The 24,731-nt window shown below is 40.7% G+C and overlaps 1 protein-coding gene across 1 annotated transcript in view; it reads right to left on the minus strand.

The window, feature by feature from the left end:
- The window catches only part of HCN2 (hyperpolarization activated cyclic nucleotide gated potassium and sodium channel 2), a 198,711-nt gene that overhangs the window by 14,811 nt on the left and 159,169 nt on the right, over window positions 1-24,731 (minus strand). The window lies entirely within an intron of this gene.

Consider the following 24,731-nt stretch of genomic DNA (forward strand, 5'->3'; position numbering starts at 1 on the left):
GAGGCTTATTCTGTTTGCATTTTTTCCCATTCCTGAAACTGTCATATAAGGAAATTGATCATTTTGCTTTATATGTTCTTTTTTCTATTACATATTGCAAGATGTCCCAATCTGACCCTGTATCAGAATCTACTTCTGGAATGCTGCTGCCTGATGTCGGTTCTACCAAAGCTAAGTGCATTTGTTGTAAACTTGTGGTAACTGTTCCTCCGGCTGTAGTTTGTGTTAGTTGTCATGATAAACTTTCAAAAGCAGACAATATTTCCATTAGTAGTAGTCCATTACCTGTTGTTGTTCCTTCAACATCTAATGTTCAGGATATTCCTGTTAATGTGAGAGAATTTGTTTCTAATTCTATTCAGAAGGCCCTGTCTGTTATACCACCTTCTAATAAACGTAAAAGGTCTTTTAAAACTTCTCATAAATTCGATTTATTTTTAAATGACCGACAGCATTCTGATTTATCTATCTCTGATGAGGATCTATCTGGTTCAGAGGATTCTGCCTCAGATATTGACACTGACAAAACTTTATATTTATTTAAAATGGAGTATATTCGTTCTTTATTAAAAGAGGTGTTGATTGCATTAGCTATGGAGGAGACTAGTCCTCTTGATATTAAAACCAGTAAACGTTTAAATTCAGGTTTTAAACCTCATGTAGTTATTCCAGAGGTTTTTCCAGTTCCTGATGCTATTTCAGAGGTAATTTCTAGGGAATGGAATAGTCTGGGTACTTCATTTACTCCTTCTTTAAGGTTTAAGAGACTGTACCCTTTGCCGACTGATAGATTGGAGTTTTGGGAAAAGATCCCCAAAGTTGATGGGGCTATCTCTACTCTTGCTAAGCGTACTACTATTCCTACGGCAGATAGTACTTCTTTTAAAGATCCTTTAGATAGGAAGGTTGAATCTTATCTAAGGAAGGCTTATTTATGTTCAGATCATCTTCTTAGGCCTGCTATTTCTTTGGCTGATGTTACTGCAGCTTCAACTTTTTGGTTGGAAACTTTAGCGCAACAAGTACCAGATCCTAATGTGTATAGCATTGTTAAGCTAATTCAACATGCTAATAATTTCATTTGTGATGCCATTTTTGATATCATTAGAATTGATGTCAGGTATATGTCTTTAGCTATTTTAGCTAGAAGAGCTTTATGGCTTAAATCTTGGAATGCGGATATGACTTCTAAGTCAACATTGCTATCTCTATCTTTCCAAGGTAATAAATTATTTGTTTCTCAGTTGGATTCTATAATTTCAACTGTCACTGGGGGGAAGGGAGCCTTTTTGGCTCAGGATAAAAAAAATCTAAGGGTAAATTTAGGGCTGCTAACCGTTTTCGTTCCTTTCGTCAGAATAAGGAACAGAAACCTGACCCTTCCCCTAAAGGAACGGTTTCCAATTGGAAGCCTTCTCCAGTCTGGAATAAATCCAAGCCTTTTAGAAAATCAAAAACAGCCCCCAAGTCCGCATGAAGGTGCGGCCCTCATTCCAGCGCAGCTGGTAGGGGGCAGACTTCGATTTTTCAAGGATGTTTGGATAAATTCAATCCAAAATCATTGGATTCAGAACATTGTTTCTCAAGGGTACAGAATAGGTTTCAAGGTAAGACCTCCTGTGAGAAGTTTCTTTCTCTCAAGCATTCCAGTGGACACAGTAAAGGCTCAGGCTTTCCTGAAGTGTGTTTCAGACCTGGAGTTATCCGGGGTAATTGTGCCAGTTCCATATCTGGAACGGGGTCTGGGGTTTTATTCAAATCTGTTCATTGTTCCAAAGAAAGAGAATTCTTTCAGACCAGTTCTGGATCTAAAAATTTTGAATCGTTATGTAAGAATACAAACATTCAAAATGGTGACTATAAGGACTATTCTGCCTTTTGTTCAGCAAGGGCATTATATGTCCACAATAGACTTACAGGATGCTTATCTTCATATTCCGATACATCCAGATCATTATCAGTTCCTGAGATTCTCTTTTCTAGACAAGCATTACCAATTTGTTGCTCTTCCTTTCGGCCTAGCAACAGCTCCAAGGATTTTTTCAAAGATTCTCTGTGCCCTACTCTCTGTAATCAGAGAGCTGGGTATTGCGGTGTTTCCTTATTTGGACGATATCTTGGTACTTGCTCAGTCTTTACATTCTGCAGAATCTCACACGAATCAACTAGTGTTGTTTCTTCAAAGACATGGTTGGAGGATCAATTTACCAAGAAGTTCCTTGATTCCTCAGACAAGGGTAACCTTTTTAGGATTCCAAATAGATTCAGTATCCATGACTTTGTCTCTAACAGACAAAAGACGTCTGAAATTGGTTTCAGCTTGTCAGAACCTTCAGTCTCAGGCATTCCCTTCAGTAGCTATGTGCATGGAAGTTTTAGGTCTCATGACTGCAGCATCGGACGCGATCCCCTTTGCTCGTTTTCACATGAGACCTCTTCAGCTTTGTATGCTGAACCAATGGTGCAGGGATTATACAAAGATATCACAATTAATATCCTTAAATTCCAATATTCAACTATCTCTAACTTGGTGGTTAGATCACCACCTTTTGGTCCAGGGGGCCTCTTTTGTTCGTTCAACCTGGACTGTGATTTCAACAGATGCAAGTCTTTCAGGTTGGGGAGCTGGCTGGGGATCTCTGACAGCGCAGGGGGTTTGGAAATCTCAAGAGGTGAGATTACCAATCAATATTTTGGAACTCCGTGCGATTCTCAGAGCTCTTCAGTTTTGGCCTCATCTGAAGAGAGAACCGTTTATTTGTTTTCAGACAGACAATGTCACAACCGTGACGTATGTCAATCATCAAGGTGGGACTCTCAGTCCTCAAGCTATGAAAGAAGTATCTCGGATACTTGCATGGGCGGAATCCAGCTCTTGTCTAATCTCTGCGGTCCATATCCCAGGTATAGACAATTGGGAAGCGGATTATCTCAGTCTCCAGACTTTACATCCGGGAGAATGGTCTCTTCACCCAGATTTGTTTCTTCAGATTGTTCAGATGTGGGGGCTTCGAGAAATAGAACTGATGGCTTCCCATCTAAACAGGAAACTTCCCAGGTATCTTTCCAGGTCCAGGGATCCTCAGGCGGAAGCAGTGGATGCGTTGTCACTTCCTTGGAATTATCAACCTGCTTATATCTTTCCGCCTCTAGTTCTTCTTCCAAGAGTGATTTCCAAAATCATAATGGAGCATTCATTTGTACTGCTGGTGGCTCCAGCATGGCCACAGAGGTTTTGGTATGCGGATCTTGTTCGGATGTCCAGTTGCCAACCTTGGCCACTTCCGTTAAGGCCAGACCTTCTATCTCAAGGTCCATTTTTCCATCAGGATCTCAAATCATTAAATTTGAAGGTATGGAGATTGAACATTTAGTGCTTAGTCAGAGGTTTCTCTGACTCAGCGATTAATACTACATTGCAGGCTCGCAAATCTGTGTCTAGAAAGATTTATTACCGAGTTTGGAAGACTTACATTTCATGGTGTTGTTCTCATAAATTCTCTTGGCATTCTTTTAGAATTCCTAGAATTTTACAGTTTCTTCAGGATGGTTTGGATAAGGGTTTGTCTGCAAGTTCCTTGAAAGGACAAATCTCTGCTCTTTCTGTTCTGTTTCACAGAAAAATTGCTAATCTTCCTGACATTCATTTTTTTGTACAGGCTTTGGTTCGTATCAAGCCTGTCATTAAGCCAATTTCTCCTCCTTGGAGTCTTAATTTGGTTTTGAGGGCTTTACAGGCTCCTCCGTTTGAGCCTATGCATTCTCTGGACATTAAATTACTTTCTTGGAAAGTATTGTTTCTTTTGACCATCTCTTCTGCTAGAAGAGTTTCTGAATTATCTGCTCTTTCTTGTGAGTCTCCTTTACCGATTTTTCATCAAGATAAGGCGGTTTTGCGGACTTCATTTAAATTTTTACCTAAAGTTGTGAATTCCAACAACATTAGTAGAGAAATTGTTGTCCCTTCGTTATGTCCTAATCCTAAGAATTCTTTGGAAAGATCTTTGCATTCTTTGGACGTGGTTAGAGCTTTGAAATATTATGTTGAAGCTACTAAAGATTTCAGAAAGACTTCTAGTCTATTTGTTATCTTTTCTGGTTCTAGGAAAGGTCAGAAGGCTTCTGCCATTTCTTTGGCGTCTTGGTTAAAGCTTTTGATTCATCATGCTTATTTGGAGTCGGGTAAATCCCCGCCTTAGAGGATTACGGCTCATTCTACTAGGTCAGTTTCTACTTCCTGGGTTTTTAAGAATGAAGCTTCTGTTGATCAGATTTGCAAAGCAGCAACTTGGTCTTCTTTGCATACTTTTACTAAATTCTACCATTTTGATGTTTTCTCTTCTTCAGAAGCAGTTTTATGTAGAAAAGTTCTTCAGGCAGCTGTTTCAGTTTGATTCTTCTGCTTATAATTTCAGTTTTTTTCATTATAAAGATTAAAACTTTTTGATTTGGGTTGTGGATTCTTTTTTCAGCGGAATTGGCTGTCTTTATTTTTATCCCTCCCTCTCTAGTGACTCTTGCGTGGAGTTCCACATCTTGGGTATTTGCTATCCCATACGTCACTAGCTCATGGACTCTTGCCAATTACATGAAAGAAAATATAATTTATGTAAGAACTTACCTGATAAATTCATTTCTTTCATATTGGCAAGAGTCCATGAGGCCCACCCCTTTTGTGGTGGTTATGATTTTTTTGTATAAAGCACAATTATTCCAATTCCTTGTTGATGCTTTCGCTCCTTTCTTATCACCCCACTTCTCGGCTATTCGTTAAACTGAATTGTGGGTGTGGTGGGGGGTGTATTTATAGGCATTTTGAGGTTTTGGACACTTTGCCCCTCCTGGTAGGAATGTATATCCCATACATCACTAGCTCATGGACTCTTGCCAATATGAAAGAAATTAATTTATCAGGTAAGTTCTTACATAAATTATGTTTTTATCGTTTTTATGGTAGTAATATTATTCCAATTCTACCAAATCGGATGCCTTCCCAACCCCAATATTCAGTGATGAAGCGTCCCTGTGTCTCCAGTTTTTAGCGATCAAGGCCTTCATCCCATTGGTCATGATTTTAAATAATGTAAGATAGGGTTTATATTTAAAGGGACACTCAAGTCAAAATTAAACTTCATGATTCAGATAGAGCATGCAATTTAAAACAACTTTCAACTTTTACTTCCATTAACAAAACGTGCACAGTCTTTTTATATTTACACTTTTTGAGTCACCAGCTCCTACTGAGCATGTGCAAGAATTCACAGTATATACGTATATGCATTAGTGATTGGCTGATGGCTGTCACATGATACAGGGGGAGTGGAAATAGACATAACTTTGCAATTTATTTAAAAAAAAAATCTACTACTCATTTGAAGTTCAGACTAACAGGCCCATTTATCAAGCTCCGTACGGAGTTTGAAGGGCCGTGTTTCTGGCAAGTCTTCAGACTCGCCAGAAACACAACTTATGAAGCAGCGGTCTAAATTGACACCCCCTGCTGGCGGCCGCGAGTCAGCAGGGGGCGGCGTTGCACCAGCAGCTCTTGTGAGCTGCTGGTGCAATGTTAAATGCGGAGAGCGTATTGCTCTCCGCATTTAGCGAGGTCTTGCGGACCTGATCCGCAGTGCCGGATCAGGTCCGCAAGCCCTTTGATAAATGGGCCTGTAAGTGCTATTGCATTGTCTACTTATCATGCATTTGTTGATTATGCAAATCTACTGTATTGACTGGTCCTTTAATATTAGGTGGTTTGTTCAACAACCATATCAGGGGATCTAGTGGAAATAAAGTTCCCAATATAGATTCTATTTCAGAAATCACTCTTCTCCAAAAATTTTGAATGGTATTGCACCACCACTATTTACATGCCCGCATCTCCAACATTAAGCTAATATATTACTTTTAGCCAGAATTAATTTATTTTTGGGCAGAACCACACGCAATAAAGCAAATCTGCTGAGGCTCCATTGCATTTGGGACAGTTACTTATTCCATTATTCGCCCATTTAGCTAGTTTTTAAGGAGTAATATATGCATTATTGATTAACTTTATGTGTGACTCTTTCCATGAGCAGGAAATAGGAGCCTTTTTAACCCAGGGGACTGAATACAGACATTAAGAGACGCACTGCAATAAGTCAATACAGTTCCATCAGAGCGGATATTCTGTTCCTTCAAGAAACCCACTTTGTTAAACCTCAAATACCACGATACTGAGCCCACCGATATACAAAACACTATCATGCTATGGCAGAAGCTAAGAAAAGGGGAGTTTATATTCTCCTTCATGCCACGGTAAACTTTACCCATGAGTCCACGATAGCGGACACAGAGGGCAGATATCTTATAGTGAAGGGACACATGGGGGGGGGGGGGGGGGGGGAAATACAATAATCTTTATTTAAAAAAATTGGTAGTCTCTCCATTTATGTAGAAGCCAGGTAGTAAACTTAATGTTTTGGAGTAAGAATTTAGGTGCATGACTTATGTGGGATATCCAAAGAAATAATAGCATGATCTGAGATAATAATATCTAGAGTTTTAACATCTAAAGTAAGCATTGTACTTGATATTTAAAAAAGTCAATCCTAGATAGTGATCTATGCATTTTAGATTTGCAAGTAAAGGCTTTAACATCTGGGTTATTGGATACGCCACAAGTCATGCACTTTTAGATTCCTGCATATTTGTGCAAATATATTGGATTTTTGTTTTGAGAAGGTATTTTTAGATGTAAGCTTAACCAGCACTATTAATGGGGTCAAATTAAAATCACCAGCTATGATTAAATTGTGTCCTATGTAGTGGAACAAACGGGTGATGAGTTTATTCCAGAAATCTGTATCTGTTTTATTTGGACCATATATATTACCAAAAATATATTTTAGCCCGTCTATCTCAATTTCTAAGGTTAGCCATCTATCTTCGACATCTGTTTCCGGTTTCAAAATTTTATATATAAGATTTTTATTATTTGATTTAATTTTGAGTTTATTGGCCTCTCCTAACTTTAAATGAGTTTCTTGTATGATGGCTATGTCTGGGTTATATTTACCTAACTGTCTGATTATAAGTTTCCTTTTAATTGGCGATGTAATGCCCCCTACATTCCAAGAAAGACATTTAATATGTTCCCTCGTCTTGGGATTATATCATCAGTATGTATATTTGCATGAGAGAGGTAAGGAAGGGGAAAGAGAAGAAAAGAAAAAAATGTGGGGGGGGAGACAAAAATAAAATAGTAAAATATTCAGCAATGCCAACAGGCCCATTTGCCTTATATGAATTATATAATCAACTTTGACTTTAAGGTAGTGGAATATTTTGCTTTTTAAACTATTCTTTTGCTTCTCTGTTGTTGGTTCACCTCCTTATCCTCTATTACAATTTTGGCTGGGTATAAGAGTATGGCGCTATAACCTGCTTTTATAAGTTTTGTGCAAAAGGGTGTCATCTCCTTCCTCTTTTGAGCGGTGTCACTAGAGTAATCTTGAAAAAGTAGGATTTTAGCTTCCCCTACTAACACACTGTCCATTTTCCTATAGAACCTCAGAACGGTCATTTTGTCTTGATAGTTAAGGAATCGAATCATACATACATATAAGTACCATTAGACACACATTTAGTGTTGTGCAGAATAAACAAAACAGTGTTGAGGCAATCTAGCAGCAGTGAAGTGAACAAGCCCCTCCCCTTTTCTACTCCCCTTCCCCTTATAAACCACCTTCATAGGATGTGGGAATGTGTACAGTTGAAAACACAAGAAAAACAACAAAAACTCAAAACAAGAATAAACCAAGCTGTTAAACTGGGATTAAAGAAATATTCCAGAGACCATGAACTATTTCAGAGCTCAGAGAATAAATATGGAGTAAAGGCAGAATAATAGCCTCTCAGATGAGATCAAATGAAATCAGTTACAAACCCAAACAACAAATTATAGAATAATATACAGAACGTTATTGATCCCTTTCTTTTTGAGATCGATTAAGTATAGATGGTATAAATGAGAGCGTTCTGGTCGCTTATTTAAGCATATATGTTGATACTTGTAAGTTTATTCAGGCTTAATATCCCACATAGCCTGTATATATCAAATTTCTTTTCAGCTCCTTTTGGTGGCTCATTATCAGGCAGACCGTCCTCTTTAACAGAGCTATGTTACGCAAAATATGGAACAAGCAGAGAGGAAGTTCTTACAAAAATATTATTTTCTACAATATTTTGATGTTTATATAATATAGTAATAGTGGATGAGCAATGATGTAAAATGCAGCTTACAGATCCCTGCTTCCCAGTACATCTGCATATTACCCACAGAGGGATTAAAAGATCACAACCTTATTGAACAAAGTTGGGGCATATCTGCTTAATTTTACCTGTTTGTCACAACTATAACATGACCACATGTACTAAGGAAGGACGGTCAAACTTCCAACTTGGGAACCTGTCTGCCCATCTTCATGGCAAGCAGGCAGCAGATGTAGTTACTATTGCTCAAGTATTTTCATGTGCAGTGCTGCCCGCTCAATCATCCCGAACAAGCGATTTTGGGGCAATTTATCTCCACCCCCTCAGAATTAGCTAAAAAGCTGCAGTTATATCTGGTAACTTTACAACTGTATGAGACAATTATTCTCTTACAGGTTACCTGGGATATTTTCCTCCTACATTCCTTATAAGAAACCTTCCAGTTGGTTTGTCTAATCTATAATGTTTTCTGAAATAAGAAGCGGTAATCCATTTGTGATATATCTGACAAAGTCTTAGTTACTTGACATTGATCTAACACCCTTTTTAAATCTCTCAAACTTAAAGTGAAAGTCAATCCTAGCGTTTTACAAACTCTAGGATTGACTATTGGAAAAAATAAAGGGGACTTTCATTCATGACGTATAAGATACTTCATGTAGAAAGCTCCTTTGTTTCAATCGATCGCCGTTCTTAGCTGCTACAGCAGCCCATGGCTAAAATAATTTTTTTGCTAAGAGGTGACGCTTTCACCTCTTAGCCAATAAGCTGTGCGGTAAATCCGGCTTGGCGCCCGTGGGAGCCGGATTTACTAGAAACAATAATGCAAAAATGACATGCTCTTTTTAATTAGAGCGTGTGACATTTGTATTGGAATGAAGTTCACAAGAAAAAACAGTGCTAGAACAGCTCAAAACAAATTACATCCTTTATTTGTGGTTAAAAGAAGGTTACCAACGAGGGCAAAGTACAACATACATCCCAAAAAAAAAAAAAAGTAAATTAAAGAAATTAAAAGCAGTGAAGAGTAGCACACATCCCCAGACTCAGGACGCGTTTCGGGTTTCACCGTACTCACAGATAGTAGAGGCGGGTACTCTTATGCTCTTAGTATAGTATAATTAGATATAAACACCTGGTGCTAATTAATGTAGAGCCTGAACATAAAGTTACAACGGAATTAAAGGTATAGTCCATGGAAACTAAGTAGTACCTATCTATCTGGGAATACTTGTGGAGATTTCAATACTAAGCGATATTTACTGAAAGTAACTTACAGATAGTCACCTACAAACAAACTATTTTGACCTATAGATAAATGTGTGACTGGTGCTATAACCACAAAATACACAGTATATACTTTGATTACATAATATTCTTAGTAATAAACAATGTGTCTTGAGAAAAATGCAAACTAGTGCCATAGTCTATATTAATAATAATAATAATAATAATCAAGACTTTTGACATATTCTGACATAGGAAGTGACATATAGTCATTCATAAGAAGAGTTTTATGCTATACAGCAAACAAAGAACGCAAAATCAGTGAAATCAATAGTTTTAATGTAGACCCCACTGAGATGGCAAGCAATTAAACTTCTAAAGACCCCCAAGAGGGGAGGGGATAGAGATGAAGAGTTGTATCGTAGAGAGGCATTCTGGATATTCACATTAGAGACAAGATATCCTAGAGGCTTTAACTCAACGTATGATATCATGAATCATTTGGAACGATAGTTCAGCTTATAAGATTTATAGACTTATTATCAAGTAGAGTACAGTAAATTCTAATGCTCAGTCCTCTAATTAAGTCTAATAGAATTAGCTGTCCAATGTTAATATGTACTGTACCCTTCCCATAATTATGGATCAAATCTATTTGTGGTATTATATTTATTTTGCACTTACATCGCTAAGTGTCAATCTGACTCTGACATTATTCTGTTTCTTGAAATAGGGGGTCTTATCAAGACTTTTGTGTACATCCCACACAACTATTTATGTATCAACGATCCTAGCAGGGCCCTTCACCTATTTAGATATGCCCATAATTATATAGATGTTCCTATTTATTTATCATTTCAGCATAGGAGTTGCAAATTGGTACTATGTTTTACCAACTAATTTAGGGAAGCTATGCAGGTACATAATTGACTCTTATAGTGCATTGGTCATTGTTTTTCTGAACATATCCTGCATTAAGTACATTGTTACAATATAATATAGCCATAGATTCCCCCTTATATTTTTACGTTACTATTAGTGGGGTCTACATTAAAACTATTGATTTCACTGATTTTGCGTTCTTTGTTTGCTGTATAGCATAAAACTCTTATCATGAATGACTATATGTCACTTCCTATGTCAGAATATGTCAAAAGTCTTGATTAACCCTTTCAGTGCTAATGACGGCTCTGAGCTGTCACAGAGTTTCTAACTCTGGTGCTCATGACGGCTCAGAGCCGTCATGAGCACTCTCCCACCTTGAGGGAGATCTAGGGGCTCCTTACTGCTCCTACCCTGGCGATCATGCCTGTAGAATAACAGGCATCGCGGGGGCTTCACGTGATGCGCAGTGACGTCACGCGTAATTACGTAATGACGTAACCGCACAACTTTATTTATACTTAACAATGTTAAGTATAGGAGGAGGGGGCATGCTGTTTAGAAGGAAAAAAGGAAAAAAAGAAAAGATTAGCACCCAGGTGGGAAATGGCTTAGCAGCCAAAGGGTTAATATGTCAAAAGTCTTGTAGAGACGGATTTCTCTACAGCATATCATATTGGGAACTTCTTTGCACATATATTCTTTGCACATATAGTCATTCTGCCGAGGAACAAGAAACAGTAGAAGAAATACCAGGTGGAAAAGGAGCCAGTAGAATAAAAAATAAGACGCCCCACAGAAAAAATATGGGTGGGGAGCTGTGGACTCTTTCCATCTGAAGAAAAGAAAATTATCAGGTAAGCATAATTTAAGAGTCTACAGCTGCATTCATTACTTTTGGGAAAACAATACCCAAGCTATAGAGGACACTGAATGCAAAAACGGGAGGCTACAATAGGCGGCCCATTCTGAGGGCACCAGGCCTGAAAAAACCACAACCCAAGCAAACCCCGCTTCGTCAGAGCCGGGCAAAAAAACTAGAAGCAAAAGGGCCCAGGACACTGACCCGCAGATAGTCTGAAAGTCTAACTAGAGACCGCAAAGCAGACTCACTGAGCCAACACTCCTCCAGGAGAACCGTCGCCCAGCAGTCGGTCCCCACACAACCCTTACTAGTACAGTACCAAATTCCCCAAAAGGGAGAGGACAAGGGCGAGCCAAAGGGGTACCCAAAAAGGTACAGTAAGTTCCAATAAGGAAAAAAAACCTTAAAAAGAGGGCAAAGTCCACAGAGAACCGAATGGATCCCGAAAACAAGGGGAGACGACGCCCAACCCACAAGGAGCAACCGGGCATCATCAAGGAGAACAAACATCTCCCAAACCTCGTGCAACAGCACCGAAAGAGACAGCTGAAGACAAAGTCCTCAAAACGTCAAAACTCAGAGACTGAGCAAACAGAAAAATTACAAGTGGCAAACTCAGAAAGAACATCTGAGTCCAGTAACACGCTGCCATCCATAGGAAGACACGGATAAAACACTATCCGTAAGGAAAAAGCAGCCGAACAGTAGTTTGCCCAACCTCCAAGACAGAGGACACACCCCAGGCAATCCAGGTCACCAGGCCTACTCACAGATCCCAAAGGGGGAGAGGCACAGAACCTCTAAAAAAGAAAGGGTCCACTGACACACCCCCAAGACCTGAGGATGAACGACAGATCTCAGATCCTACACCTAGCCGGACCAGCCCAAGCAACAGCAGATTTGAAAGCCAGGGAACAAAAAGGAACCCCAAGACCGGCCCCCAAAAGGGTGGAAAAATGGACACAGCCACTTCAACCTAGAGAAAATTGAGCAGGCGTTAGACCCAAGGAGATTCAGCAAAGTCACTCAACTAAAGTCTCAATGCGGAGCCAGCAGCTCTCCAAATGGAAAGGAACAACTCAAAGAGCAGACCAATCCCCGAACCAGATAAAACATCTGTTCCAACCTCCAGAATACAGGAGATGCCCCTAAAAAAGGAACCACACCTCTGTAAGGAGGACATTGAGCCCCCTGAAGAGGAGAGCATCGATAAACACCTGCTCATAAGGCAGGAAGTCGTAGGAAGAACTGAGAGAACACAAGCCCACATCACTGACAAACACGGAAAGAACCCCTAAAAACACCATTATGCTAGCACCCATACCAGGCGCAAGAGGGACAGACGAGCAACCGCAAACCTTCCGCTTGCAAGGCAGGAAAGCCCACCATCAGGTCACATTAGTTGGCTGTCCCAAGGGAACCGTATCGTCTGGCACACAAGACCCCAAGCAGCCCCAGCTCTCAGTAAATCTGGCCAAGTTGTAAAACAGAACAGCCAGAACAAGGGCTAAGCTCAAGTACCTCGGAAACTGGAACCCAGGCCAGTCCTAGGATCATAAGGTCCGGTAACATCCCACAGTGGGATCCACAAAGAGATAATGAGAAAAAACCTTGACAACCAGAAGATCAGGACAAGACGCCCGGGCCCCACAAAAGTTTAGATTAAACAATCTTCCAGAAACATAAATCCCTCGTCTGATATAAAAAAAACAGACCTCCCAGGAAAAAATACAGAATAACCCAGATAACAAGAGCAAGAATCCCTTGCAAGTCCCGACCCAAAGGGAAGAGACCACCCCTTGCAGGAGCCCAACACTCCAAGAGCCAATGCCTCCCAGGGCCATAAAAGGACAATAGAGCTAACAGGCGTTCAAGCAACAATAACATGATTGTGCTTGAAAAGCGCGACTAATCCCACTTAAGGGACACAAGGCGCTGCTCATTTTATCAACCTTGAAAGAGAAAAGGCTGAGTAGACCTTGCCGGGGATCGAACTAGCAACCCTCGGTTTGCTACAGTACAGAGTAGCCACAGAGCCTTAGTATGCTGATATAGCTGTCTAGCTAGCCACGAGCTCCAGACACAAGGGGGACAGTGAGAACAAGTCACCCAAACAGAGCAACAGCAAGCCTCAACATCACCTCAGAGGACAGTAAAACATGGGTTTGGATGCCACCTGGATGGCAATACCTGAACCATATGAGTGGAAAACCACTAGGACCTCTTCTATCCCAAGGAGATGCAGAGCATTCCCAACACCGTGGAAGGGCCCCTAACCAGAGCCCAATAAGACCTCACAGTCTAATGTCCCAAAAAGGAACAACCAACTCCCCAAGGAAATCCAAGTCCCCCGAAGGTGACCCAATCCACAAGGAGAAACGGACAAAGTTCAAGAAGGTTTCAATGAAGAAGAGAACCACTAAAGGAGCAAGTCCAAAAAGGACAATTCCCATGGCCTCCTAAGGCAACACCGCCCCGACCGGCAGAAAAGAGGATCTAAACCTCTAACCTTCACACCACGTGGGAAGGAATACTCTAGGTTCCGAGGATATCAGAAGCAACAGTGTGATGCAACCAAATTCACTGACCCAGTCACCAGAAAGACTGAAACAATCCCGAGAGCCGCACAGACCCGCAAGTCCTCTTGAGAATGCTTAGCTGAAACTTGTAAAACAAATAACAAGAAACATAAATAATATTGATAGCACTTGGCACCCCAACCTGACCAGCAAGGTATAATAGGCGCCACGTGTCTGAATAAGCCGCGAGACAGAAGATCTGAACCCAAACAGGACCAGCCTACAAACACGGTCATAACTGCCAAGCTGGCTAAATCCGCCCTCAGAGAGGGAGGAAGAAAAACAGACAAACATGGGACTAACGTGTCCCGAACAACTTCCGCAGAAGCAAACAGCAAGTATCGATCCCAGAGAAAGTTCCTGCAGGAAACATAGTATGAAAAGGAAAAATAAAATTCATCCTAACCAGATAAAATAAAATGACAGGCAACCCGAGGGTTAACGCCAAAGAAGAACAGAAAGATCCACAGGACCAGCCTAACGGAAACCCTGTTCCTCCAACAAAACTGGGAAGGATCTCGATAACAAGACTTAAAGGAGATTACGTCATCCCCCCATTCGAAGGGAGAGACTGATGAGTCCCATAGCCGAGAAGTCTAGAGTAGGTAGCGACATAAACTTCGGAGGGTACGTGGCCGCATATTGGAGTGATGTACAACTGTTGGCTAATCGGATCACATGTGTGTCCCATCCTAAAAGCCAATGTCATCAAACCGCTAATGCTACTGTCAGGTGAGTAGAGTTTCCCATGATTGGACATCAGGAAGGGACTCTCTCGCTCAGTTTTTGGCCATATCCGAGTAAGCTTCTAATATATAATCCTCTGTAGTGTGAGGCGAGCCCACCGCCACGCCTGTAAGGGTGTCGGTAGTTGCGACCATTGTAGCTTCTGGTAGTCTATGTTCCCCTTGGGTGGCTTGGCCGTGTGGTAATCGGCTAGGTGTTGGTATCGTTAGAGCTGCAGCAAATTGCAACTTTACCTGCTGAAAGGAGGTCTCAAGTTGTTGCAGGACTTTTTTTCCCGAACCACCGATATCTGCCATCTTCTTTGGGTTGCACTGTCTCAAGCAAGACTGTCAGCTTAAGATGGCTCAATTTACGTGTCCCAGGAACCTGGCAGAGACAAATGCGACCGCTTTGGTACAGGGCATTGCAATAATGAGTATATTTGCCTCCGAGATCAATTCGATAGAGGCAGTAGATACTAGCAACGTGGCAGCTGTGAGGCATTTGGGTTGCGGTTTAATTCACCTCCCAAACATGAAACCTTAATGAATTCGGCCAGTATTGAGGCAGCTTCGATAGGGTCCAGAATCTGCAACTCAAACAGCACTACCGATTGTCAATTCGCCCCAAAAAGTAGACTCAGCAGCCGTTGCCCAAGTATTATCTGTCCATGTTGGCTCCGCCCCCCCCCCGCAATTTATATTTTGATATTACCTTATTAGGATTATTCCAGTAGTTATTTATTTTCTACAAATGATTTACCCACACTATGCCACATTTGCATAATTGCATATTAGGGCTAATAAGTATAAAATTTGGTTAGAGTATGAAGAGAATACCAAGTTGCCGCCCTGAAAATTTGTTCTACAGAAGCCTCATTCTTAAACGACCATGATGTAGACACTAAGCTGGTAGAGTGAGCCATAATCCTTACCGGTGGTTGCTGACCAGACTCCAACTAAGCTGAAAGAATGAGATTTCATCACCAAAATGGCATAGAAACAGACTAAGCCTTCTGACCCTTTCGTTTACCCGAATACAAAACAAAGACTAGCGAATTGATGGAAATCTTTAGTCGCCTGTAGGTAGAATTTCAAAGCTCTAACCAAGTCAAGATTATGCAGTAATCTCTCTTTAGAAGATTTGGGGTTAGGGCAAAGAGAAAGAACAACAATCTCCTGATTAATGTTGGTTAAAGATACCACCTTCGGTAGAAAAACACAAAATGTGTGTAACACCACCTTATCCTGGTGAAAAAACAAATAAGGAGATTCAAACGACAATGCTGATAATTCAGAAACCCTTCTGGTAGAAGAGATAGCCAAAACAAAAATAAAAATTCCAAGAAATGAGCTTGATGTCAAGATTATGCACTAGTTCAAAGGTGAAGACGGAAGAATCCTCAGAACCAAAATAAGGTTCCATGGAGGAGATGGAGAACGAACCATCTGCCGAATGTTAAAGCAAAAAAGCTTGGATGTCCGTCAGTTGAGCTAATTTTAAATGAAAAATCTCCAAAAGAGCCCAAATTTGACCTTTTATTCAAAGGGACATTAAACCCTACAATGTAGAGGACACAATTTTAAACAACATTCCAATTGACTTCTATTAGCTAATTTGCTTCATTCTTTAGGTATTCTTTGTTGAAGAAATAGCTATTCACATGGGTGAGCCAATCACATGAGGCATCTATGTGCAGCCACCAATCAGCAGCTACTAAGCCTATCCAGATATGCTTTACAGCAAAGGATATCAAGAGAATGAAGCAAATTAGATAACAGAAGTAAATTATAAAGTTGTTTAAAATTGCATGTTCTTTCTAAATCATGAAAGACAAATTATGGGTTTCATGTCCCTTTAACTAGCAGAGAGACCCTTATCCAGACCCTCATGAAGACGTTCCAGAACACGAGCAATCCTTACAGAATGGCAAGAATAGCCTCACACTGAACACAGGGAAAAATAAATTCTCTACACATTATGATAAATCTTTCTCATAAGTGGTTTACAAGCTTCTACTAAGGTCTCTTTTTGAGAGAGGATCAACTGTTCAATCTCCAAAAAGTTAAATCTTTTAATTTAGGGGATTTTTGTACATTTTCCATACAAACTGTTCCCCATCACTGGATTTTTTATATGAATTTGTAACTCTGCCTTATTTGCTGTTAATTTAGTACAAGTAAGGCGTAAACCCTGAAACACGTTATTACTGATGCCCAGGCTCTGCTAGATCCAACCAGCTACCTAAAAACAAAATTTATGCTTACCTGTTAAATTTCTTTCTTTTGCGATGTATCGAGTCCACGGTTTCATCCTTACTTGCAAAGAGAGCACCCACAGCAGAGCTGTCTATATAGCTCCAACCACCCAGTCATTCGACCGAAATGCCAAGGAAGAAAAAGGAGAAACTATAAGGTGCAGAGGTGACTGAAGTTTTCAATAAAAAATACTATCTGTCTTAAATAGACAGGGCAGACCGTGGACTCGGTACATCGCAAAAGAAAGAAATTTATCAGGTAAGCATTAATTTTGTTTTCTTTTGCAAGATGTACCGAGTCCACGGTTTCATCCTTACTTGTGGGATACCAATACCAAAGCTTTAGGACACGGATGAAGGGAGGGACAAGACAGGAACCTAAAAAGAAGGCACCACTGCTTGCAAAACCTTTCTCCCAAAAATAGCCTCCGAAGAAGCAAAAGTATCAAATTTGGAAAATTTGGAAAAGGTATGAAGCGAAGACCAATTTGCAGCCTTACAAATTTGTTCAACAGAAGCATCATTTTTAAAAGCCCATGTGGAAGCCACCGCTCTAGTAGAGTGAGCAGTAATTCTTTCAGGAGGCTGCTGTACAGCAGTCTCATAAGCCAAACGGATGATGCTTTTCAGCCAAAAGGAAAGAGAGGTAGCCGTAGCCTTTTGACCCCTACGCTTTCCAGAATAGACCTCAAAGAAAATGTTTGACGAAAATCAATGGTTGCCTGCAAATAAAACTTCAAAGCACGAACCACGTCCAAGTTGTGCAACAAACGTTCCTTCTTAGAAGAAGGATTTGGACATAGAGAAGGAACAACAATTTCCTGATTGATATTCCTGTTAGTAACAACCTTAGGGAGGAACCCAGGTTTGGTACGCAAAACCACCTTATCAGCATGGAAAACAAGATAAGGCGAATCACATTGTAATGCAGATAGTTCATAAACTCTTCGAGCTGAAGAGATAGCAACTAGAAACAGAACTTTCCAAGACAGAAGCTTAATATCTATGGAATGCATGGGTTCAAACAGAACCCCCTGAAGAACTTTAAGAACTAAATTTAGACTCCATGGCGGAGCAACAGGTTTAAACACAGGCTTGATTCTAACTAAAGCCTGCCAAAAAGCCCGAACGTCTGGAACATCTGCCAGACGCTTGTGCAATAGAATAGACCAAGGAGATATCTGTCCTTTTAAGGAACTAGCTGACAATCCTTACTCCAATCCCTCTTGGAGAAAGGACAAAATCCTAGGAATCCTGATTTTACTCCATGAGTAGCCTTTGATTCGCACCAAAAAAGATATTTACGCCATATCTTATGATAGATCTTCCTGGTGACAGGCTTTCGAGTCTGAATCAAGGTATCTATGACAGACTCAGACAAACCCAGCTTGGATAAAATCAAGCGTTCAATCTCCAAGCAGTCAGTTGCAGAGAAATTAGATTTGGATGCTGGAATGGACCTTGAATCAAAAGGTCCCGTCTCAGTGGCAGAGTCAACGGTGGCAGAGATGACATGTCCACCAGGTTTGCATTCCAAGTCCTGCGTGGCCACGCAGGCGCTATCAAAATCACCAAAGCTCTCTCCTGTTTGATTCTGGCAATCAGACGGGGAAGGAGAGGGAAGGGTGGAAACACATAAGCCAGGTTGAACGACCAGGGTACTGCTAGAGCATCTATCAGTACTGCCTGAGGATCCCTTGACCTGGATCCGTAACGAGGAAGTTTGGCGTTCTGATGAGACGCCATCAGATCCAATTCTGGTGTGCCCCATAGCTGAACCAGTTGAGCAAACACCTTCGGATGGAGTTCCCACTCCCCCGGATTAAAAGTATGACGACTTAGAAACTCTGCCTCCCAGTTCTCTACCCTTGGGATATAGATCGCTGACAGATGGCAAAAGTGAGTCTCTGCCCATCTGATTAACCTGGAAACTTCTATCATCGCTAAGGAACTCCTTGTTCCTCCCTGATGATTGATATAAGCCACAGTCGTGATGTTGTCCGACTGAAATCTGATGAATCTGGCCGAGGCCAGCTGAGGCCATGCCTGAAGAGCATTGAATATCGCTCTTAATTCCAGAATATTTATTGGAAGGAGGGCCTCCTCCTGAGTCCACAAACCCTGTGCTTTCAGGGAATTCCAGACTGCACCCCAGCCCAGTAGGCTGGCGTCTGTCGTCACTATAACCCACGCTGGCCTGAGGAAACACATTCCCCGGGACAGGTGATCCTGTGACAACCACCAAAGAAGAGAGTCTCTGGTCTCTTGATCCAGGTTTATCTGAGGAGATAAATCTGCATAATCCCCATTCCACTGTCTGAGCATGGATAGTTGCAGTGGTCTGAGATTTAAGCGAGCATATGGAACTACGTCCATTGCCGCTACCATTAGTCCGATTACCTCCATACACTGAGCCACTGATGGCCAAGGAATGGAATGAAGAGCTCGGTAGGTGGTTAAAATCTTTTATTTCCTGACCTCCGTCAGAAATATTTTCATGTCCACCGAGTCTATCAGAGTCCCTAGAAATGAAACTCTTGTGAGAGGGGAAAGAGAACTCTTTTTAACGTTCACCTTCCACCCATGAGATCTTAGAAAGGCCAACACTAAGTCAGTGTGAGACTTGGCTAGTTGGAAAGTCGATGCCTGAATTAAGATGTCGTCTAGATAAGGTGCCACTGCTATGCCCCGCGGCCTTAGGACCGCCAGAAGGGACCCTAGCACCTTTGTGAAAATTCTTGGTGCCGTGGCCAACCCGAAGGGAAGAGCCACAAACTGGTAATGCTTGTCCAGAAAGGCAAACCTGAGGAATTGGTGATGATCTTTATGGATAGGAATGTGTAGATACACATCCTTTAAGTCCACGGTGGTCATATATTGACCCTCCTGGATCATCGGTAAAATAGTCCGAATGGTCTCCATCTTGAAGGATTATACTCTTAGGAATTGGTTTAGGATCTTGAGATCTAGAATTGGTCTGAAGGTTCCTTCTTTTTTGGGAACCACAAACAGATTGGAGTAGAACCCCTGCCCCTGTTCTGCTTTCGCAACTGGGCAGATCACTCCCATGGTAAAAAGGTCTTCTAAACAGCGTAAGAACGCCTCTCTTTTTGTCTGGTTTACCGACAATTGAGAAAGATGGAATCTCCCCCTTGGAGGAGAATCTTTGAAATCTAGAAGATACTCCTGGGTTACAATTTCTACAGCCCAGGAGTCCTGAACGTCTCTTGCCCAGGCCTGAGCAAAGAAAGAGAGTCTGCCCCCTACTAGATCCGGTCCCGGATCGGGGGCTACCCCTTCATGCTGTCTTGGTGGCAGCAGCAGGCTTCTTGGCCTGTTTACCCTTGTTCCAAGCCTGGTTAGGGCTCCAGACTGGCCTGGATTGAGCAAAGTTCCCCTCTTGCTTTGCAGCAGGGGAAGAGGAAGCGGGACCACCCTTGAAGTTTCGAAAGGAACGAAAATTATTTTACTTGGTCCTCGTCTTATTTGACTTATCTTGAGGGAGGGCATGACCCTTCCCTCCAGTGATATCTGAAATGATCTCTTTCAGTTCAGGCCCAAATAGGGTCTTACCTTTGAAAGGGATGGTCAAAAGCTTAGAGTTTGATAACACATCAGCCAACCAGGACTTAAGCCATAATGCTCTACGCGCTAAAATGGCAAAACCTGAATTCTATGCCACTAATTTAGCTAGATGAAAAGCAGCGTCTGTAATGAAAGAATTAGCTATTTTAAGAGCCCTAATTCTGTCCAGAATATCATCTAGTGGGGTCTCCACCTGAAGAGCCTCTTCCAGAGCCTCAAACCAAAAGGCAGCTGCAGTGGTTACAGGAACATTGCACGCTATAGGCTGGAGAAGAAAACCCTGATGAACAAAAATTTTCTTTAGGAGACCCTCTAATTTTTTATCCATAGGATCTTTGAAAGCACAACTGTCCTCAATAGGTATAGTTGTATGCTTAGCCAGAGTAGAAATAGCTCCCTCCACCTTAGGGACCGTCTGCCATGAGTCCCATGGTGTCAGATATGGGAAACATCTTCTTAAAAACAGGAGGGGGAGCGAACGGAATACCTGGTCTATCCCACTCCTTAGTAACAATATCCGAAATCCTCTTAGGGACCGGAAAAACATCAGTGTAAACAGGAACCTCTAAATATTTGTCCATTTTACACAATTTCTCTGGAACTACAATAGGGTCACAATCATCCAGAGTCGCTAAAACCTCCCTGAGCAATAAGCGGAGGTGTTCTAGCTTAAATTTAAATGCCGTCATATCTAAATCTGTCTGAGGGAACATTCTTCCTGAATCAAAAATCTCTCCCTCAGAGAGTAAATCCCTCATCCCTACCTCTGAACATTGTGAGGGAATATCGGATACGGCTACTAAAGCGCCAGAAGGCTCAGCATTCGTTCTTAACCCAGAGCTACTGCACTTCCCTTGCAACCCAGGCAGTTTAGATAAAACCTCTGTGAGGGTAGTATTCATAACTGAGGCCATATCTTGCAAGGTGAAAGAATTAGACGCACTAGAGGTACTTGGCGTCACTTGTGTGGGAGTTACTGGTTGGGACACTTGGGGAGAACTAGATGGCAAAAAATTATTTCCTTCTGTCTGAGAATCATCCAGTGCCAAACTCTTATAAGTCAAATAATGCTGTTTGCAATTTATAGACATATCAGTACAAGTGGGACACATTCTAAGAGGGGTTCCACAATGGCATCTAAACAAATTGAGCAATGAGTTTCCTCAGTGTCAGACATGTTGAACAGGCTACTAAAGAGACAAGCAAGCTTGGAAAACACTTTAATGAAAAAACAACAATTTTCAAAAACGGTACTGTGCCTTTAAGAGAAAAAAAGCATACACAAACTGCAAAACTGCTTAAAATTACCTCAAATTTTCGGAAATTTTTGCAGTAGACACACTAAGCTATAGTAAGATTGCACCACAAGTAATTTAACAATTAACCCCCAAATAGAAAAACCGGATTGACAAAGTGCCAAAGACCGGTAAAACCCTTGTCAGCACCTTGCCACAGCTCTGCTGTGGCGCCTACCTGCCCTTAGGGATTGATAATGTGGAGATAAAGCTTCGATTAGGCCCAAGAAGTTCACCAGGACCCTCCGGTGTAGTAGCTTGCTGCTTGTCTACAGAAAACAACTGCGGAACTAAGGCGCGAAATTAGGCCCCGCCCATCTCACTCGATGTTACTAGGGCCTTTAGAAAAGTCTACCAAGTGTTTTTTCAGCCATGTGGGTTATAAAACCCCCAAAAAAGCCAAGTGTACCCTCAATACATTGTCCCTTCAAGTAATAAAAACAGCACTCCCAGAACACACAAACGTTTGGTATATATCATTCAAACTGAGTGTCCCATAAATTAAGCCCTTTATGCAAGCTAGTAATGCCCCTTCTAAGACTAGGATTACTGCTTCCCCTTCCCCTCATGGGGATACTGTCAGCCTTTCTGAATTATCACAGTCTCTCCAGAAAAAATGACTGAACATACCTCATTGCTGAATAGCAAGAAACCGTTCCTCACACTGAAGTTTTCCTGTACTCCTCAGCTTCTGTGGGAACAGCAGTGGACCTTAGTTACAAATGCTAAGATCATCATCCTCTAGGCAGAAATCTTCATCTATCTCCTGCCTGAGAGTAAATAGTACACACCGGTACCATTTAAAAATAACAAACTCTTGCTTGAAGATAAAATAAAAACTAACAGTTTATCACCTCTTTCACTTTACCCTTCCTGCTTAGAGCCGGCAAAGAGAATAACTGGGGGGTGGAGTTAAGGGGAGAGCTATATAGACAGCTCTGCTGTGGGTGCTCTCTTTGCCACTTCCTGTTAGGAAGGATAATATCCCACAAGTAAGGATGAAACCGTGGACTCGGTACATCTTGCAAAAGAAATTTATTATTTTCAATACACAAGAACCTTTAAAACCCCCTCTGGGAATCACATGACTAGTAATTATCTTAAAATCAGAGCCTCTGGGAAAACTTTAGAGAACTTAAAACTCCATCCATTGCCATCATATCCCATAAGGGTAGAGGACATTCCTTACATGACCAGCCTACTACACTGATCCCAAGGAAAAGAAACCTGCAACTCCCTATCTCAAAGCTCAAGAGGCCAATCCATAAAGACTTTAATGCTACCCAGGTATATCCTAAGTAAAGCAATAAATCAGTTTCACAGCACTAATGAAGATAGAGCATAATGTTTAGCTTATTGCAAGTGGGAGTACACTTTAGGGTTTCCAAAGCATCCAATGGAGCCAATTACTTGTCACAAATCTCCACTTTGTACTTGAGATAAAAAGACTGAAATTAATAACATTCAATTATATTGCTGCAATCCCAAATGTAATACATACAGTATATAACCTAACTAGTGTATTTATACAACAGCATTCTTCATTGTTTGATACACACACAATTTCTATTACTGTAGGTAAAACAACCTTCAATCAAACCTCAAACTATAAACAAACTAAATATACAGATACTCATTCATATGGGTTTATTTATATGCCACATTTATATTCTTATAGACTCAATATTATCTGTATCTAAGATCCTATTTGTTATTGAAAACAGAGAATTTGCTATCACGAGTAACACTGATAATCCACCTTAAACCCAAAAAATTTCTTTCATGATTCAGATAGAAGTAAATTGGAAAGTTGTTTAAAATTGTATTCTCTATGATTTAATTTGCTTCCTTCTCTAGTTATCCTTTGCTAAAAGGTTTATCTAGGAAAGCTCAGGGGCAGCAGAGAACCTAGGTTCTAGCTGTTGATTAGTGGCTGCATATATTCATTGTGATTGGCTCACCCATGTGTTCAGTTAGAAACCATTAGTGCATTGCTGCTCCTCCAACAAATGATACCAAGAGAATAAAACAGATTAGATAATAGAAGTAAATTAGAAAGTTCTTTAAAATTGTATTCTCTATCTGAATCATGAAAGAACCATTTTTAGGTTTCATGTCCCTTTAAATAGAAATAGTTAAAAAAAAAAAAAAAAAAAAAAAAACAAGATACAGAAAGAGCTTGCAATTTAAAAAAATCTTTCCAGTGCACTTGTTATCAAACTGTGCACCTTCTTTTTACGTGCACACTTTCTGAGGCACCAGCTCCTACTAAGCATGTGCAATAGTTCACGTGTGTGCTCCTACACATAAGGAGTCTGTGATTTACTGACGGCTGTCACATGATACAAAGGACAGGGAAATGGAAGATATTTTAAAATTTGTCAAATTTAGATACTGAAGACACTAAATCATTTTCAGCTACATAGTCCCTAACCATATGTGCATTTTAACCCTTTTATCTACCTAAGTAGATAGATTTATCTAACAAAAATAGATGTATTGTTGCTTCATCTACAATTGACTTTCCAAAAGACACAAAACTCTAAAACAAACAAATTATATTAATAACACACAAAAAAACGGGTGAGTCTCCAGGCACAGTTCCATAAAATTCTTCTTGCTTTATTGGAAACCATGAAAACACATATAAAATTAAAACAGGAATAGGTACATAAGAACAATAGCTGGATTGTCTTACGCGATTCGGCTACATACGAGCCTTACTCATAGACACACTTTGTGCAAGTAAACACAAGGCTTAAATAACCCTGCGTCTAATGCAATCATAAAGCCCCAGCTGAATTTAATTAAGGTGAAAAAGGAACATTACCTTATACAATTGTTGAAACACGAACAGAATTGTAGCAGAGATCAATCAATACACTGATCTAAATAATACAGATCATATTCTATTATATATGTGCAGGGGTAATCATTGGGGAAATTGGTAGAACTCAATAATAGCGTTAGTATGTAGCCCAATTTTTTTAATAAAAAATATGTATTGGTGTTGAAATACCAAAGCTGAATTTAAAGGGCCATACAACGCCTTTAAATATACA

The sequence above is a fragment of the Bombina bombina genome, chromosome 2, assembly GCF_027579735.1.
Source record: "Bombina bombina isolate aBomBom1 chromosome 2, aBomBom1.pri, whole genome shotgun sequence".
Taxonomy (NCBI): Eukaryota; Metazoa; Chordata; class Amphibia; order Anura; family Bombinatoridae; genus Bombina; species Bombina bombina.